At 43.8% G+C, this 18,696-nt stretch overlaps 1 protein-coding gene across 3 annotated transcripts in view; it reads left to right on the forward strand.

Moving 5' to 3' along the window:
* ARHGAP36 (Rho GTPase activating protein 36) overlaps positions 1–18,696 on the forward strand; it is a 165,557-nt gene that overhangs the window by 63,127 nt on the left and 83,734 nt on the right. The window contains exon 1 of one of the 3 annotated variants that reach the window (XM_029241430.1): positions 3,334–3,419. The exons of the other annotated variants lie outside the window; for them this stretch is intronic. The gene's annotated coding sequence lies outside the window, so the exon portion shown is untranslated. Of the gene's footprint in view, positions 1–3,333; positions 3,420–18,696 lie in introns of those variants that run through there. 3 annotated transcript variants of the gene reach the window in all.

An 18,696-nucleotide genomic window follows, 5' to 3' on the forward strand; every position in this document is an offset into this window, starting at 1 on the left:
AGTAGATCTAATAGGAAAAAAGTGATGCGGGAGCTGAGTCATTGCCTGGCACGCAGCAATACAGCACGACGAACTCAAAAGAACCTGTATCCCAGTCAGGACTGCAGTCACGATCTGAACAGCAATTTAATTTTAGGAAAACAACATCATCCACCTTGTTAAAATCATTGTTGCTCATTTGATTTTTATTGGTTTTGTAGTTTTGTTTTACACTTCATTTGGAACTTTGTTTCAGCGTTATAATTGGGTATCAGCTATAAGCATCAGGAGTTTGCAGCCTGTCTTCTTTTTGTACATAGTTCATAGTTTAACACTGTAATGAAAATGAGTCAATAATTGGGGCACACACACACACACACAACATATATACCTTTTTTTAAAAAAAATCTTTATTGGAGTATAATTGCTTTACAATGGTGTGTTAGTTTGTGCTTTATAGCAAAGTGAATCAGGTTTACATATACATATGTCCCCATATCTCTTCCCTCTTGTGTCTCCCTCCCTCCCACTGTCCCTATCCCACCCCTCTAGGTGGTCACCAAGCACCGAGCTGATCTCCCTGTGCTATGCGGCTGCTTCCCACTAGCTATCTATTTTATGTTGGGTAGTGTATATATGTCCATGCCACTCTCTCACTTGGTCCCAGCTTACCCTTCCCCCTCCCCGTATCCTCAAGTCCTATATATACCTTTTGAAAGGGTTTTTCAGCTGGGAGATGCTTCCTAAAACCACTGGGGACCACTGTAGCAATAGAGGAGGGCTGTGGGAGTTGGAACTGCAAATTAAGGCTTCTGGCTGCAATTTCAGGGTTCTTTTCACACTACCACCCCGGGGTTGATGGGGGGAAGCAGAACTGTGTGCAAAACAGGGTTTGAACCTAAACATAGCATATGCTCAGAGGAGTCCAACATTGGAGGAGCTCATAAAGGTCACAGGCATGCCTCCTGCCTGAAGCTTGAGCCTCTCTATAAGCCAAATGCCTGGGTCAGGGGGTGAGGATGAGAATGGCAGTTTAGGGTGACATAAGGAGGCATTTGGGGGAAGGCTTGATTCAGATATTATGTCTCTTACATCAGGAGTCCTTGGGATATTTTCTGAGTATGTTCATGGGAACACTGGACAAGTGGAAAATGTCCTGGGGCCAAATGTATGGAAATATATCCTCTCCCGTGTCCTTAGTAATGCCCCCTAGACCAGCTCCCACAGCCCCCCTTGGTCTGTTATGACATCCACCTTCCAGGCTTCTTTCACTGTACTGCAACCTGGAGGGCAGCCTATTTCTCATGGGGCAGAGGGGCTGCTACAGATGGCAGGGCCTCTTTTGAAGCTGGGTAGTTGAGGGGAAGGGGCCCAATTCCAAAGGACTTGTTTCAGGCCATTTGTAGATGGAGGGAAGAAAAGCCCCTTCTTTCTCCTTCTCTGGCAGCAATAAATCTTCCTCAGCCCTAGCCACTGCCACCTCCTTCGAGCACTTTCTCACATTCTCCGTCTGTTGTGAGGGAATTCCACAGCGTTCAAGGAATCCTGAGAAACACTCTATCAGGGTGAAAGAGTTAGCATCAGTGAGGAAAGAGAGAGGGAGAGAGAGAGAGGTGGAGAAAGAGAAAGGGGGAGGGAGAGAGAGAGAGGGAGACAGAGACAGAGAGAGAGAGGCTGATAGAGCAAGAAAGACTGAAATATAAAGATTTATATAAAAGACTGCATATCTATATCTATATATATAGAGAGAGAGATACACATACACATACAAGGCAGAGAGATAGATGGAAAGAGATATTTATTGAGATTTTTATTTAAAGAGGGAAAGAGGTGGAGAAACAGAAAAAGACAGAACCAAAGAGATAGAAGAGGGGGAAGTGGAGGAGGAGAAAAGAGGAGAGAGAAGAAAGGGAGACAGAAAAATTTAATAGACACATTTCAACATGTGGAAAAGATGAGGACAAGCCAAAGAGGGGTTTATGGGCCTCTGTGTTGCCCCCAAGTTGTAGAAAAGAGGATGACAGGAGGCAGTGCTGTCAAGGAGTCTCTGTGCTTCTGCCTTCTCCATGGAGAGAACTACACCAGCGTGATCCTACCTTCAGGAAGCTTCCAGTCCAAACAGACCTGCTAATTGTTCACTGCATTCATAGACATTAGGACAGTGGAAGAGAAAAATTCATGATAAGCCACAGCATACAAGGTGTCTGGAAGAGCTCTGGGTGGGGCCAAATTAATCTTTGGGACAAGGCAATTGGGAAGAGTAGCGGCTACATGTGCAATGTTTGTCATGGAGTATCCATGCTGTGCCTAATCCAAGCAGGTTTTCTGGAGCAGAAGGAAATGTCTAGAGCCGTGGGCAGTGAGGCCACTGGAGTGAGGAGCCAACAGCTATATCAATCAACATGTGAAAATAGCACTAACGATTGATCCCGAGTTTCCTCCAGCCTCCTGCCCACCCCCACCTTCTTTCACTCGGTGGCTTCTCTTCTTTCACAGGGGACATGGAAATTATCAGGTGGTACACTCCCCCTGTCACTCCTCTATTCACACCTGCACCTCTTTCTATTATTCCCCTTTTCCCTCCAGGCTCTGCTCACTGCCCCCTATCCATTATTCATCCCCCATTACATGCTAAATGATTCCAGGACCTAGAAGGGGCAGTCTCTGCGAAGGGCATATTTACACGTGCCGTACTCTTTCATCCTCACAGCCATCATCTGCAGTGGGTGTCATGATACCTATTGTAAAGAGGAAGAAACTGAGATTCAGAGAGTTTAGGCAACTTCGCCAAGATCACAGCAACACTGAGGTTCAAACTTAGAAATCCCTAGCTAGTCAGCCCAGTTTCCTTCCACTGTACCAGAAAGGATCCCAGAAACGTCTAAAAACTGCTAGTTGAACAAAATTCTGCTTACTTGGGACCTACCAGAGTTAGGGGTGAGTAGACTGTACAATGCAAGTTTTTGGAAATAGTCTTTGTAGGAATAAGATTGGAAGTGCCAGGCTGATGTGCCCATTGGCAGAGCTACTGGGGGTGTGGAGAGAACAAGCAATAAAAATTAATGGTACAAAGACAAGCTGATTAAGAAAACTCTGCACATGTAGAGGGAAATATTGCACATTATCACTCCATCTCATAATTTTACAAGCGATGAATTTGGCAAGTGGGTACCTGGACCTTCACCTAGCACAGGGACCCTTCCAATCGTCCCACAGCACCCAGGGCATCTGCACGTACTGTTGAGAGGTTGGTGAAGTTCTTTTCTGATACCAGCTTACCTCTTTTCAGGGTCCCTCTCTCCTTGGTGACCACCCCAGCTCTGTGCCTGACCATTAGCTGCCATTCACCCAATCTCTGCTCAGTTTGGTTCCAGTTGAGGTGTGGCTTCTTCCAGGTGTATTTGCCTTCGATAGAAAACATCTGAAGAAATTAACTGAAGGTATGAGGCTGTACTCATAGAATTTTAAGCACTATTGAGGACAGGCTTTAGGGTAAAGACGATTTGTCAGCCTTCTCCCTCCTCAGTACCTCATCTGCATGGTAGAGCTGTCAGCTAATTGAGTGCCAGACATGGGACTAGATGATTTTTATATATGGGATCTTGTTTCATCCTCAGTGCAATCCTGTGAGGTGTATTATTATTACTATTAGGTAAATGGTGAAACTGAGGCTCAGAAAAGCTAAGTAACTTGCCCAAGGTCACAGAGCAAGTAAGTGGCAGAGTTGGAATCTGAACCTAGGTAGTCTGGCTCCAGAGACCATACTCATAGCAATTACCCTACACTGCCTGCTTGCAAACAAACAAAACAATAACCATAACAAAACTGAGTGAAAAACCATGCTATTCCTGTCCCACCACCAAAGAAGTCTGAAAATCCTGGTTATATTCCCCACGAGACCCCCAACCCAGGGCCACTTTCTCCCTAATGACAGCATATCTGAACTGTAAACTAGTGTGGAAAAAATCTGTCACCTCTAGAAAGCTGTCCTTGGAATACAAAGTAGGGTTCAAAGCCAGGACTTTCTGACCTCTAATCTCATTATTTTAAGCCCCTATGTTAGCTCCACTTTTCACACTGGGAGCCCTGTTATGACCAGCTGGGTACTGTGTAATAAACCTGGGCTGTGATCAGAGCTTTTGCACATTAGACAGTATTTTCTCTTGTGAACATTTTTCCCTGTTTTCAAGATATGAACATTCTTATGGCCTTTTCCATTCCTTCTCAGAGTATTTGTGTATACTTGTAGTTAAGGATAATGGCCAATAGGAATGAAGATCTTAATCTTTGTACTGTTTTCACTGCTTTGTATGGATGAGCTCTTTTACTCCTCCACAGTTCTGTGAGGTGGGTACTATTATTAACTCTATTGTACAAATGAAGCAATGAGGCTTAAGGAGGTTTAATGACTACCTCCAAGTTACTCAGCTACTAAGTGGCAAAGCTGGGACTTGACCCTTGGCCTGTGTGACTCAAGATTTGGGATTGTGATCTGTTTCTCAGGGCAGGGGTTCTGAAGCAGATAAGTGAGGTTTTTAATAGAGATATTTGTCCAGCAATTGTCCAATTGCAGAGATGAGGGAATTGGTGCTGAGCAATCTTCAGTGACTCACTTAGGTCATGGCCTGTCGGGGGCCGGGGGGAGTGGCGCTGTGCCTTGAAACCTCCACAGTTCTTGTCGAGTCTTCAGATCCTGTGATGTCTTTGAGGACAGGCCTGGGTTTGATTCACTTATCCCCCCAGTGTCTATCACATAGTAGGTATTCATTTAATAAATTAAATTAAATTCACTTTGAATTAAAGTTTCAAGTCATTTTACTCTGGGCTGGCTTCTGTCTCCTCTAAGTGACAGGTTTCACCATGTACCAGGTCGGGACCAATCTCCCTCTAACAAATATGGAATATAGATGAGGGTCTGTGCCATCTGTGCTGTTCTGTTTGATTTAAGGTCACCTGTGGCTTTACCATACAGATTTCACCACTAGCATTTCACACATTCATTTCCTGCAGTTCTACTTCTACAGAAGAAAGAAACACATGGAGGGATGGTCACAAGGCTACAGCTACCAAAAAAAAAAACCACATTAATTTTAAAAAAGCATCTAACAGTTATTGAGTGCTTTCCATATCCTAGGCACTGTTCTAAGACATTGATAATCATTTAAGCCTCACAACAATCCAATGAGATATATACCATTATTGTCCCTATTGTGCAGGTGAAGAAACTGAGACTCAGGGAGGGCTGGCTACACAGCTAATAAGTGGTAGAACTAGGATTTTAACCATGTTTGGCTTCAAAGTCTCTGTTCTTAACCATGATGCTAAACTCCTTACACTCGTTGGTACAGGACTAGCTGATGGATTAGCTATGGGGACTGAGTGAGAGGAAGGGACAAGGATAGGACTTGTGTAACTGTGTGGTTGATGGTGTTATTCATAAAGGCAACAGCTCTAGAAGAGGACTAGTTTGGGATGTGTGAAGGGGTCATGAGCTTGACTTTTGGATATATCGAGTTTGAGGTGTCTTCAAGATGTCCAATTGGAGATGCCAAGAAAACAGATGGATATGTGGTTTGGAACTCAGAGGAGAGATTTGGGACTCTAACATATAGATAAAAATAGCTAATGTTTATTAGGTACTCACTATGTGCCAGTGCTGTCCTAAGAGATTTATGTGGATTAACAACTCTAACTTAATCCTCATGGTAACCTTATGAAGTTGATGTTTTATTATCTTCATTTTAAAGATGAAGAAACTGAGGTACAGAGAAGTTAAATGAGTTATCCAGGATCATGCAGCTGGTAAATTTCAGAGACAAGATTCAAGCAGAGGCAGTCTGAAGCCAGGGCCAGGCTGCTCTGCTCTGAACACAATAGATGGATGGGATCACTGGTGGTGGGTGAGAGAGAGAGAGAGACAGAGAGACAGAGAGACAGAAAGAGAGAGAGAGAGAGAGAGAGAAAGAGAGAGGGTGTTGCGAAAGGGAGAGAGAGAGAAAGAAAGAAGGAATGAATAGAAGGAGTAGAGAAAAGGATTGTCTAGGAATTTCAACATTTAATGGCTAGATAGAAGCGAAGGAGGCAGCGAAGTTATGGATTTCTTTGTTTATTTTCTATCTCTCCTACTAGATGGTAAGCTTCGAGGGCAGAGTTTTTGTCTATTTTGGTCACTGTTATATCCCCCATAGCTGCTATGACTTTAATTAACAAATACATACATCGTATATTCTAAGAGCTTTAAAAATATTAGCTCATTTAATTGTCACCAACAACTGAATGTGATGAATACTCTTATTATCTTCATTTTGATAGATGAGGACATTGAAAGTATAGAGAGGTTAAGTATGTTGCTCAGAGTCATACAACTAACCATTGGCAGAGCGGAGACTCAAGCTCAGGCAGTCTGGCTTCAGAGTCTGTGCACTTAACCACTACGTGATGCTCAAGAAATATTTGTTGAATGAATAATGGGGAAGTCAACTGGGCCAAATGCTACTGAGAGGTCCAATAATTGGGGGATTAAAATATATTCTGGCTATGGTGACATGTGGGTCACTGGTGGACTTCAGAAAAATCTGTCCAGTTCAGTTTCAACCTAAAAGGGAGGTCGTCAGAGAAGTCCAGGAGAAGAACCTGTGGGCTCAGATTCAGCCTGTCCACATTTCTGAACACCTGCCATGTTCCAGACACCATCCTATGGGCTGAGTGTAGAGCAAGCCAACCAAAGTCCCTGTCTTCAAGGAGCTCACAGTCTGGTGGGAGAGACCGACAAAGAACAAAAGTGTAGAAGTCATAATATCAGCAAGTGATACGTGCTGTGAAGACAAGTGAAGTCGGGTAAGGAAATACAGAGAGAAGGGGTAGGAGAGGGCACTATATTAGATATCGCAGATCTGGTCACTCAGTTCCTCAAGCTGACTCTGAGGACATCTACAGAATGAAATGTGCTTTGAGGCCTTTGGGGAGTCTGCTGTATCTCTGGAGAGGCAGTATATGAGTGTGCTAAGAACATGGCTCCTCAAGTCAGACAGACATGTATTAGAATATATTGATACTGCCATTTGCCAGCTGTGTGACCTTTGGCAAGTTACATACCTTCTCTGTGCTTCAGGTTCCTAATCTGTAGAAATAAAATAATGGTAGTGCCTGCCTCATAGGGTTGTTGTGAGAATTAAATAAGTCTAGATTAGTGCCAGGCACCTGGAAGACATGTAATAAATACCATTTGAAACTTAAAAGAGTGACAGAATTAGCAGATGCTAATGACAATTTAAGGGGAAATATTGTACAATAGAAAAGGCCTGGGCTCTGAAGCCAGACAGATCTGGGTCTAGATCCAGGTACTGCTATTTCCTAGCTGTGTGGCTTTCTCAAATCACTTATCCTTTGAGGTTCAGCTTCCTCACTTATAAAATGGAAAGAATAATTTGTACTGTGCAGGATTTTTACTAGGATTGCATATTTTAAAACCCATCACATAGTAGGAATTCCGTAAATTAGAACTATTACCATTAGTAACACAATATTATAAACACTTATTGATTGATAAGAGCATAGGGTTATTATCTTAACAGGTGTGACCTACGGGTTTCCCGACCAGGTTTTCTTTCACTTCTGTTTTCTCAGTTTCCCTGAGAAACTGATGCTGATCTCTTGGTTTCTTCTCTCAATTCCCTTTTAACATCTTTGGTTTTAAGCACATTAGATGCCTCAGACCCTTGTCTTCAGTTCGGCTCATTTTAAGGCCTTTCTCTCAGCAGTTTTGTGACAACTATGTTCTTTTCATCGGTCAGCCCTCCTGGGACTGCAAGCAGCCTAGGCCCAACCACACACCCAGGAAAGAAAACATCCATAAAGAAAAAATCTTCAAAAATACCTTATTTACTTGCTACCACCACTCTACCCACAAGGGGGCGCCATCCCACATATAATTCTTACATTTTTGATGCAGCGATTAATCAAAAACTGAGACACTGGCAGAATACTAATCACGAATAAGCAGAGCCCCAAATTTGTCTGAACACCAAACCCCCAGCATTGATACAGCCTCAGAATGGGCCATATTCTGAGGACAATACAGCTTAATGGTTAAGATCATGGGTTTTGGAGTCAACCTGCTTAGGGTCTGATTCTGGCTCTAACACTTCCTAGCTGTGTGCCCTCTAAGCCTCAGATATTTTACTGAAAAAGTGGGATACCATTGATAACTATCTCAGGACGATTCTGAGGAACAAATGGAGTGTTTGTAAAGAGTTTAACATAGTGCTTGGCACTTGGTACGTACTCAATAAATGTTAGCTATTTCTGAGTCCTTACCCTGGCCACCAACTGAATTCCCAATCAGGTCATGCACTGAGCTCCAAACCTTAGCTACTGTCTCTCAACTGACTGTCTCGCAGTGCATCCTGTCCTGGGAAAGACGGTGGGGGGGTGGATTTGTGGACCTGCATTCCTACTAAGGGTGACCCAATTCCAGGTTCCCTGTTGCCTCTCCCCCATGCCCACCCTGGCCAGCCCCTGTCATGTATACCCTTATATATTCAAGCTAAGGCTTCAGGACAGTGTGCTAATTTTGGATCTCAGTTTTCCTGCTAGCTTTGGACTTGGAAACTGGCTTAGATTACACATTTTGCCCTGGAGAGCAACACCTCTCCCCGCAACAAACAGGTACATGAACACCACACACACACACACACACACACACACACACACACACACACACACACAGAGGCATCTTCCACTCAACACACAGAGGCATCTTCCACTCAACAAATTCCTGCCCAGGGGGGAGGGAGTGAAAGGTAGCTGAGCCCTGTAGGACAGCTGGGCAGCTGGCTCAGCCCCTGCCAGGCACTTTTCCTAGTAAGGGCATCCTTTGGGTGAGAATATCCAACTGAAGACACAGCCCTTAGGGATCTCCATGACTGTTTCTCTTAGCCCCGCTAGCAATGTCCCCAGAACCCTTTTGGCGAATTGTATTTAGAGACCTGCTGGCACTCACTGACCCGGTCATCCAGCAGCTGGTGCCTGCCTGCCTCCCCTCTGCATCTCTCCTTCCACCCCAATAGCTGTAGCTGTACCCACAGAGATAAGTGATTCAAACATCCCTAATCTGTGGCCTCCCCTAGTGCTGTGTGTGGCCCAGGGGTACCCTTCATCAGTGTTTGTAAACCTGCACACACCCCCAAACAAGCCCCATGCCATTTCAGTTGTTTCCCCAAGGGACAGGATAAATTCTGGCTTTTCCAGCTGGAGAAATGTGTGGGCGAATCCTCCAGGGTTCCATCAGCTTGTGGAGATGGGCTTCCCTTGGGTGTGATTTGAAAACACCCATGTATTCATTTCACAAATATTTAATGAACCCATATTATATGCCAAACACTGTTCTCAGACTAGGAGATATAAAGTTTACCAAGAAAAGAAGAAGAAGAAGAAGGAGAAGGAGAAGAAAAAGAAGAAGAAGGAAAGAAAGAAAAAGAAAGGAAAGGAAAAGAAAGAAAAATACCAGAATTTTCCACAAACCTTAGGATTCAATGGGGCTGGAATGCCAGTATGGTGTTTACTACGTGTCAGGCACTGTTCTGAGTGCTTTACCACCTATTAACTTAGTTTATCTTCAAAACCTCAAATAAGGAATATGAGGGGTATTATTATTACCATTTTATAGAGGAGGAAGCTGAGGCTCAGAGATGTTTCATGATTGTAGTGAGTTAATAGTGTCCCTCAAAATTCATGTCCACCTGGAACTTTAGAATGTGACATTATTTGCAGATGTAATTAGTTAAAGATCTTAAGATGAAATCATACTGGGTTTAGGGTGGGTCCTAACTTCAATGACTGATGTCCTTATAGAAGAGGAGGGGACACAAAGAAACATAGAGAAGGCCATATGAAGATGGAAGCAGATATTGGAGTTACGTGTCCATAAACCAACGAACACCGTGGATAATAGGCAACCACCAGAAGCTGGGAGAGAGGCATAGGACAGTTTCTTCCTCACAGCCTCCAAAAGGAACCAACCCTGCCAACATCAGGATTTCAGACTTCTTGCCTCCTGAACTGGGAGAGAATACATTTCTGTTGTTTTAAGCCATTCAGCTTGGTAATTTGTTACATCAGCCCCAGGAAACTAATGCAGTGACTTACAGAGCTAAGATTTGTACCCAAACAGCAGGCTCCTAAGTCTGTTCTCTTAACCCCAGAGCAGGGATTTGCTCTTGGAGTCTGGATGGAAGATGGCTGTGTGTGTGTGTGTGTGTGTGTGTGTGTGTGTGTTTTCTGGTGTCAACAGCCAACAGCCTGTCTAATACCTCTCACACTCAACTGGGGAAGGTGGTTGAGGGCCTCCATGGTAACCTCCGGTGAATAATAGCCTGGCCCCCTACGAGCCCCAATTTTCTCATCTGAACAATTAGGAATTTTTGCTAGCTGGTATTTAAGGCCCCTTCCATTTATGACGTTTTATGAGGCTGTGATTCATGGTTTGTGGGGGGTGGCACAGTGACACTACTGAGAGCAGGTTGAGGATGAGGGTATAAAGGATATGCATTATATGTAATTGACTGATTTTCAAAAGGCCTGTGGATAAAAACCCTGTTATGGAAAATTTTTCATTATCTTTCCCTGTTGTTCTCTTTATGTCTGTTTCTCTCAGACTCCCTCTACCCAACCTCTCTCTCTCTAGCCCATGCATATGCATCTCTACACCCACACACATGCCCAGAGACTCCTCTCCAACACTGGAGACTAAGTTCATATTTATGAATTTCAAACTGGTACCGAAGGAAAGGGCAAAGGTATGAATGTCCAGAAGTTCCTGGCAAGGAGAAAGGCATTGTGGGGGGCGGGGGGAGGAGGGCTCCAGAGATTTTGGGCTGGAAACAGTGTTATTAAGTATGTTCATTAATGAGCCCAAGAAGGAAATGACTAATAAATTGATGGAAGGAGGCTGATGGCACCAAACCACTTGGTTAATTAAAACCACAGAGGTTTTGGAGTGACTCCGAAAAGCCCCTGAGGATGGAAGTGGTCGATAGGAGGCAAATAAAGAATAAAGCCAAGAAAGGCCATTCATGGGGTAATCACTGAAGGGATGTCTCTTGCAAGGAAAGGTGTCTAAAACTGGGAAAAAGGCAAATGGGCAAAATACCACAATTCCAGAAGTCTTCCCTTGATATACCTCCCCTGGGTACTAAAAGCTCCCCAACACTTCCACGCTTCTTTATAAATGGTGCCATGCCTGTGTGTTTTCTGTGACTATGGTTGTTTTCCTAGCAGCCACTGGGAATGGGTCTGGGCCCAGCTCCAGAGTGAATGGGAGAAGCTATGGTACTCCATGAAAGCCTCTAGATATTGGTCAGGTGGAAGGGCATCTGAGGGTCTTTTCTGTGGTCAACTGTCAAGTGACATAGAGCCTCCCAGGCTAGAATGTACCTTTACCCAGATTAGCCCCCAGAAGTTGTTTCAAATTGAATGATAGGAAATGACTTTGGAAATTGGCACAGCGCCAGTTTAGGTTCTGGGTGGCCATTTGCAGAACAGTGATAGGTACCTCAGAGTTTTGTATGCTGGAACCTGTCCTTAGGATTTGTCCACCTCTCTTGGCAGAATGATCAAGTACAAATACTTGAAGTATTTGTCACACTAGACTTGGCAAGTCACTCAACCTTTCTGGGCCTCAGTTTCTTCATCCATTAAATGGGAGTAATTATAGTGTCTACCTCATAGGGTTGTTTCTGATGTACAGCATGGTGACTATGGTTAACAATGTTATATTATATACTTGAAAGTTGTTAAGAGAGTAGATCTTAAATGTTATTACCACAACAAATAAGATAATTATGTGAGAGGATGAAGGAGTTAACTAACCTTATCGTGGTAATCATTTAGCAATATATACAAAATATCAAATAATCATGTTGTACACCTTAAACTTACATATATTATGTGTCAATAATATCTCAAGAAAAGAGCCATAGATAATATACCATGCTGGACAAATAGAAAATAAATAGTATCCTTTGTTTTTTTCACCTAGATATCTTTTGTATACCTTAGACTCGACATAACTCTTTACCGCCCCCACCGTACATTACTATCTCAATCACTGTTAATGCCTCACTTTCTTAAACTATAAACTTCAGAGTCATCCTCACCCCTGCTTTCCTTCAACCCTCACATTCAACCTATCACCAAGGTCTACTTCCTCTTCTTTATCCTTGTTGCCTCACATTGCCTCTACCCTAGAACAGACCTTCATTGTTTCTCACCTAGATATTATAATGGCTTCCTAACTGGTTGCCATGCCTCTGTCTCTCCTTCCTGCAGCCCATTCTCCACAGTGTAGCCAGATAAGCTTTCGAAAACACGAGTCTGATCATGTCACTGTGCCCCAGCTGAAAACTTCATACTCACTATTTCTTTAAAGATCAAATGCACACTCCTTGTTTTGTCCTCTAAGGAAATCCATAATCCTCTTCCTGTCCAGCCCTCTGTCCACTCCTCCCAGTCTTCACTTGAGCCTCATTGAACCCCTTATCCAAATACGCCATGCTATTTCACTTCTCCCTGCTTTTGTATACAGTTTCTTTTCCCTAGTCTTACTTGTTGAACTCCTACTCATCCTTCAAAGCCAGGCTCAAGTGTGCCCTTCTTTGGGAAGTCCTTCCTGTCCCTCCCAAGCAGACATTTTGGTGCCCTCCTTATGCTCCCAAAGCGGTTTTTCAGGCCCCCTGTCCAGCACTTCTCTTGCTGTCTAAAGGTGGTCTATTTATTCCACTTGCCTGAATGTTCCCCATCCCTCTGCAGGAGTCAGTCTAAGCTGCCATAGTCCAAGGAATAGAATCAAGGCATCCAGTTGTGGCCAGTCTGTGTCCTGGACTCTGTTCTTCCTGTCTTTCCAAAACAAACTCAGTCACAGTCCCCCAGGGAACTTGAGAAACAGAAAAATCCAGGTGACAGGAACTGATGTTGAACAAGCTGGTGCTGCTGGATAAAATCTTCTCATAACAAGCCCTGATCAGCTTCCTGTCTTCAAGATAAATGACCCAGCACTGATGGCTCTGCAATTATCAGCTCTTCTAATTGAATGTTGAGACCCTTGCTTTTGGGAAACCAGTGGCTTAGGCCCTCCCTGCCCAACCCCTACCTAGGTATATGTTTTCTCTGGTCTCTTTTCGAATTCAGTGGACTGGGGTTGAGTGCCTGCCATGCGCCAGGTATCTTGCAAGGCATTTTTAGAAACATGACCTCATTTGATTGTCATAACAACCCTACCTGGTAGATACTATCATCTCCATTTGAAATATTATATGGAACCTGATGGCTCCAGATGTGGAAGGACTTGCTTAAGATTACCTAGCTAATAAAAAACAACATATCATTTATCGAGTTTTTACTTATTGCCTAGCCCCATGTGAAGTACTTTATGGACATTGTTTTATCTATACAACAACTCCGGAAAGTAGATAACATGATCTCCATCTTAGAGGTGGAGAATTTGGGACTGAGGGAGATGATATGATTTAACCAATATCTCATGATTAATCAATGATAGAGCTGGGACTGTAAATCCCTGTCTCTCTGCTTTTAGGTCGGATGATCTTTCTACCACACCATGCAATCTCTTTGTCCCTCATCAGATCAGAGTTCTCCAAGTAGAGAACTCTGTGTTTCTCACGGCAAGAAGAGCCATTGTTCACAGTGCAGCATGAGGCACAGACGAACTAAAGAATGAGCATCAGCCTGCTCCAATCCAAACTTTAGGGCCCAGTACTGGTGTGAATAAGGTCCTTGGGAGAGTCAGCCCATTTTGCAGCATGTGGCCCTGCCTCTTCTGGTCCCTGAGGTAAGCATCTTCAACTCTTAGGGCTCTAGAGGGAAACTCCTTCTCTAGGAATAAAGCACGTTTTCAATAAGGAAACATATTCCAATCACAAATCCATTGCTCTGAAGGACAACCTTTGCTAAGGAAAAGACAAGCTTTCAGATAGGAGCTGAAACTGCAGTCACTTTTCCAAATGGTCTTCATTTGGGAGACACAGGATGATGTACCTGGAACATTTATTAAGCATCCTTCCTGGGAGCCACTAGCTTGCTGTACGTTCCTGGACCTCAGTTTCCCATGAACCCAATGAGAGGGTAGACCAGAAACCCTCTAAGGTCCTTGTAGTTTGAATCATCCACAGTTCTAGGTCCCCAACGTCGACCAGCTCCTAACCTGTTGAGTGCTGTGAATTTCCTGGGCCAGCTCCCAGGTCAGTGTCAGCATGGATATGCACCTTAGCAGTCCACCTTGGACACAGCACCCCAGTTAGGTACTTCATCTTCTTCCTGACAGTCTTTTAAAGTAAGTGGACTGATAAAATGGACAGGAAAATAATGACTCTGGCAGACTCAGAGAGATGTCTTACTCCTCCCACCATCGCCACCCAGAGCCACAGCCAAATGAAATGGCTCTTGGAACAGAACTGGCTCATCCCATTAAGGAGATGAGAGTTCTATGAATTGGGAAGAAACTTTCAAAGGTAGAGAGGTCAGCAGCTAGGGCCCATGGTCAAGTACTACTCTGTGGGTAGAACAAATTGAGTGGAGGGGCTTCTGCAGGCTTGATGGCGGGGGTTGGAGAACAAGGAGGCAGCTGAGCTCAAATGGAGAGCACCAGCCTGGCAAATGCAACTAGCACTAGTTGGAGCTACTGTCTTCCACTCCTGACCCCGGCCACTTCTAATTCCCTCAGCTGCTCCATGTCCGATTTCCACACCCCAGCCCCCTCCTATTCCTTTCTGAATTTGTCCTCTCTTTTTATATAATAGTACCTATTGTCTTGGGTACTGTGGAATATTTCAAGCACCATAGAAGGCTCTCTCATGCCCCTTCCCCAGTCAATACTCCCCCAGGAGGTAACCACTAGTCCAGAATCGTCTGGAGGACTTGTTAAAGCACAGATGCCTGGGCCCTATATTCAGAGATTCTGATTCAGTAGATATGGGTGGGGCCCATAAATTTGCATTTATAACAAGTTCTCAGGTGCTTCTGGTGCTTTAAGAACCCCTGTACTAGTCTGACTTCTCTCAGCATCAATCAGTTTTGCTTATTCTTCAATGTCCTCTTTTGTGTCTGCCTTCTTTCTCTCATCCTTATGTCTGTAAAGTTCACCCACATTGTTGAGTGTACCAGTAGTTCTTCTTTCTTTTCTTTCTTTGTCATATTTGTAGCATTTTATTGCATGAATATAGCACATTTTACTTATTCATTCTACTGTTGATGGATATCTGAGTTATTTACTGTTAGGAGCTATTATGAATAATGTTGCTGCTATGAATATTCTTGTACATGTTTTTGGTGGACATATGCACTCATTTCTCTATATACCTATGTATAGAATAGCTGGATCATAGGGTATGTATTTTTTCACTTTCTTAGGTACTGCCAAACAATTTTCCAAAGTGGTTATATGAATTTTTACTCCCACTAGCAGAGTATGAGAGTTCCAGTTGCTCCTTATCCTTGCCAACATTTGCTATTGGTTTTCTTCTTTTAAATGTTAGCCATTTTGATGTGTGTGTGTGTGTGTGTAGTATCTCACTCTGGTTTTAATTTGCATTTTGGATGGCCATTTAAACTAAGTTGCATAGTGTAAAACTATTAGGAGAGATGGGAATGCCCAGCACAGGGCCCTCAAACCAGTGACAGATGGCATGGTAAACACTGTACAAATCAGCTCAAATGATATGGTGGAGCACTGGATGGAGAAGGGGTGGAGAAAAGTTCAAGGGAAAATCCAAGCTTCTTCACTGTTTTTGGACTTACCTTCCTCCCTTGTACAGATAAGACAGTTCTCTCTTTGAAGTGGATCAGGGACCTCAAGGTTGGTCTTTGAGCTTGGGAATATTGAGGCGGTTAGTGCCAGTCCCTGAGATGGGAATGAATTTTGTGTATAGGAGGTACAGAAAGAAAGCCAATATGGTTGAAGTATAAGAAAAAAAAGGGGAGGATACAGATACTGTTAGAGAGATCAACAGGAACCATCTTTCAAAGGGTCTTGTAGGCCATAGGAAAGAGCTTGAAGTTTATTCCAAGTGCAATGGCAATCCAATAAAGGGTTTTCAGCAGGAGAGTGACAGGGTATGATTTATATTTTTGAAAATATCACTCTGGATAATGTGTAGAGCAGTGGTTCTTTATTTTTTAACATCTTTATTAGAGTACAATTGCTTTACAACGGTGTGTCAGTTTCTGCTTTATAACAAAGTGAATCAGTTATACATATACTTTGTCCCCATATCTCTTCCCTCTTGCGTCTCCCTCCCACCCTCCCTATCCCACCCCTCTAGGTGGTCACAAAGCACCGAGCTGATCTCCCTGGGCTATGCAGCTTCTTCCCACTAGCTATCTGTTTTAGAGCAGTGGTTCTTGTCCTTGGCTACCTGTTGGACTCATATGGGGAGTCTTAAAAAATACTGACTTCTGAGTCTTACCTCCCAAGATTCCGATTCAACTGACCTGGAGTACAGCTGGGGCATTGGGAATGAAGGCAGAAAGAAGTGGGCAGATCGGAGACATATTTTGGATGTGGAATATATTGGGTTTGGAGATTGACCATGAACTATAGGGAGAGGAATTAGTGAAAGACATGGCCAAGTGTCTTACGTGCAACTTACAGTAGATGGTGGTGCCATTGGAACACTGAGGGAGGAGCAGCAGGTTGGGTGTGAGACTGAGTTCAGTTTTGGGCATACTGAGTTTAAGATAAATGAGCTATTCAAAGAGGTAGATAGGACTCCATAATGGATTAGATACAGTGAGGGGAGAGGAAGAAGGAAAACCAAAGAGGATTTCCTCCTTTAATGTCTTCTTTCAGCCTTTCCATGACTCTTGTCTTAGTTATTTGCACTTCTCTAGTTTAGATCCCATCACTGTGTTCTGGGTACTAAAACACTAATAAGATAAACTTCCTACAAACGGTGTTAGCTCACTCCATTCCATTTTCCTCTCTGATAAAATTTAGCTTTACACAGCTAAAATACACATGTACCATAGTTCCTCAAAGAATGACCCTTCTGGGGGGTATTTCAAGCCTCTGTGGCTGACTAGTGGGGAAAAGTTGAGAAAAACTGTGCTAAAATTTTGCCCCTTCAATTTCAGTGAGAAGGAGATGGCTTGATCAAGATAAACTGGGGCGAGTTCTGACTCCCTTTGGGAAAATGCAGACTTTGAACTAGGAGTTTTATATCCCTTGTCTCATTTGAATATTCTAGACCACTCTGGTTGTTATTATTGCCATTTTACAGTTAAAGAAACTAAGGCCCAGAAAGGTTAAGCAACTAGGTCACACAACTAATCATATACAGAACCTGGAGGCATATTTCTGCCATGAGTACTTGGAGAATTGATTGATTTGTTTGTTTGTTTACAACTGCCCTCCAAACCCTGTCCTGCCACATGCTCAGCTTCCCCAAACCAGTCACTACTTTCCATAGTAATCCTGACCACCAGCTTTTTGCACTCACTTCCTTATAGTCTCATCATGTGTTATGCCTCTGGGAGCACAGGTGATCCTGCGTAGAAACCTTCTAAGGAGCATCAAGGGAGTAAAAAGTCCCCTTAGATAAAAACTAGATAGGCTGGTGGACTGGAGTGGGATCGCCATTTGCGAGTTTCATCTCTTGAGTCCTGTCTTATAGTAACATGCCATCACCCCTGCCTCTGAAATGGAGGTCCCAAGAGCTGGAAGAGCCCTTCAAGAGCAAAGAGTCTCATTTCCAAAGGTAGGGAAGCAGGGCAAGAGAGGCAAGGTAGTCTGCCTGAAGTCACAGAGCTAATTAGAGGCAGAATTAGGGTAAGCCTCAAGTGTCCTGAGTCTCTATTTTTTTAATTTTTAATTTTATATTGGAGTGTAGTTGATTAACAGTGTTGTGTTAGTTTCAGGTTTACAGCAAAGTGATTCAGTTATGCATATACATGTATCTATTCTTTCTTGAGGCTCTATTATCTACATCCTGGAGTTCTGAGGGTCCTTCAAGCAGCCCTTCAGTCCCAAATCTCTCCTCACACTCTGGTGAGATATAGGGGTGCAAGAAAGATGATATATTATTGGTGGGGGTTTCCCGAGTATATCTCTGGGAGGAGGCTTTCTGAAGGAATGGGTAAGGGGGAAAAAGAGCAGACAGAATCCTTGAGGCTGTAGCATAGAACTCTCCAGAACCACTGCAGTCAAGTCCCACCCTGCCAGCCAGCCCCTCAGCCCTCAGCTTGGGGCTGGAAAAAGACATAGGACAGGGCTCCTTAATGAGAACATTTGGGAACCCGGGAAAGGTTAATGATCTGCAGCCTCAACCATCCGTCAGCTGCCCAGCCAGAGACAGTAAACACCGTTACTCATCTAATTAGCCAGGAAAGGCTGGGCAGGGGCTGGAGAAAGGGCCTTGGGGATTACAGTCCCCCAAGTGTCCACCTGCTTAGGGCTGTTGAAAGAGACCACCAGAAGGCACAAGCCCCCATTCCCAGAAGGAGTTGGGAGGGGGCTCACTCCCAGTCGGCCACCCTGCAGCTCTGTGGCAAAGATGTGGAAGAGCATGGACATTTATTGAGGGCCTCCTCTATCCAGGCACTGTGCTTGCCATTCTTCTATGTGTCATCTTATTTTGTCCTCCCAACAGCACTGCAAGGTCCTTACATTTATTAAGCACCTGTTGTATGCCCGTCACTTTACATATA

This window comes from Monodon monoceros, unplaced genomic scaffold (assembly GCF_005190385.1).
Source record: "Monodon monoceros isolate NGI ecotype Baffin Bay Population unplaced genomic scaffold, NGI_Narwhal_1 Super_Scaffold_22, whole genome shotgun sequence".
NCBI classification, from domain to species: domain Eukaryota; kingdom Metazoa; phylum Chordata; class Mammalia; order Artiodactyla; family Monodontidae; genus Monodon; species Monodon monoceros.